The sequence below is a fragment of the Nanorana parkeri genome, unplaced genomic scaffold (genome assembly GCF_000935625.1).
Source record: "Nanorana parkeri isolate BGI_ZX_2015 unplaced genomic scaffold, ASM93562v1 scaffold1061, whole genome shotgun sequence".
Classification (NCBI taxonomy): Eukaryota; Metazoa; Chordata; class Amphibia; order Anura; family Dicroglossidae; genus Nanorana; species Nanorana parkeri.
In genome coordinates this window covers 358,638-360,038 of record NW_017307329.1, presented here as the reverse complement: position 1 = coordinate 360,038, position 1,401 = coordinate 358,638, and the positions used below count along the sequence as shown (strand labels likewise).

At 36.8% G+C, this 1,401-nt stretch overlaps 1 long non-coding RNA gene across 1 annotated transcript in view; it reads right to left on the bottom strand.

Moving 5' to 3' along the window:
• Nucleotides 1–896: 896 nt before the first annotated feature.
• LOC108796133 overlaps nt 897–1,401 on the bottom strand; it is a 2,297-nt gene continuing 1,792 nt past the window's right edge. Inside the window, exon 2 of the long non-coding RNA XR_001941786.1 lies at nt 897–997. This is a non-coding gene — a long non-coding RNA (uncharacterized LOC108796133). The remainder of the gene's footprint in view (nt 998–1,401) is intronic.

The following is a 1,401-nucleotide window of genomic DNA, read 5'->3' as shown; positions in this document are numbered from 1 at the left end:
TCCTATTCAGATCCACCATATGAATGGCTGGGCCGAGGCAGAAGAGGCACCCTGGGTGACGCTGTGGAAGTAGCATCTGGCTTAGCCCAGTCCTGCATATGACATCCTGCTCTCTGCGTTCCCAGACCTGGCTCGGCTGACTACCCGCTTTGGCTCCTGACCTCAGACTCGGCTCCGACTATGCTTGAATTTACCTATTGTTTTGCTTTTTGTTTATTGTCGCTTTCAATAAACTCCTTTATTTTTTACCTGCACTTTAATTTCCGTCTGGTTTCTTGGTTCACTGACAGAGAGCTTAGTCCGTGACAGCCACCTGCTCTGTATCAGGAGTTCTGTGAACCCCTGGTGAACAGAGCGCAGCCCAGCTGTCATGTGCTCTCCCTTTTCCCTTGTTTTGGTGATTTTTTTATTACCTGTATGTAACCTTTTAAAACTTGTGGGTTTTTTTTGTAGTGCCAAATTATAAAATGCTTTGTATCAGAAACATCCTTCTAGTCCCCTTTACAAAGTGACAACTCACAGAAAAATCTTAAGCCAACTCTATTTTTTATTAACTTGAACATTTTAGTTCTGTTAACTCTAATTTTTTGTTAACTCCTTTATCATCTTCCCTTAGTTATTTTTACTTTTTTACCATTTGTATGTAAACTTTTAAAATGTGTTTGTTCCTTTTTGTAGCACCAACATAAAGGGAGCACTTTACCTTCCTGCCTCAGAGGACTTTGTCTAAGCAATGAATATATGTGAATATAAGCCTATATTCTAGGCTTCTGTGTATCATTATTAACTACAGCTATCTATGCAATCATGTTAAAATGACACCAAATGTAAGAATTTAAGTTTTTATTTTTATTTAGAACCTCATAACAGCTAAATACAGAACACAATATAAAACAGACGTAAACTGCATATGCAATAAAACAAGAGTTACATTGTAAAAGAGGTAAGGGCCAGGGTCGAGACACTATTTTTTGTCCTTCTTTTTCTTCTTTTTTTCCTGCGGATTGTAAATACATAGTTTTAGCAAAATAAATACTATAATAAAGATACTCGTGCAATCATACTTGTAATTCCATCAGATGACAATGTGATTGCTCAATGTCCATCAGATTGTCTCCAGATCTGGGCAAAAGGGAAGGATTTGGAGACTGTCATATAATGTCCATGGGTACCTCAGCAGTTTCTGAGTCCTATCAGATCTATAACAATTTCCTCCATGCATGATAACATGTTAGTAAGGTGTAGCTTGAAATTTAAACATCTTGTTTTATAAAGGTGGTGAGAGCACCTAAAGTGATCACATATACTATCATCTAGCCCTGTGCTGACCTATTAGTATGCAATTCTTAGTAACAATTTAACAATTTTTAAGATATAGTATAATATACATATATATTATGT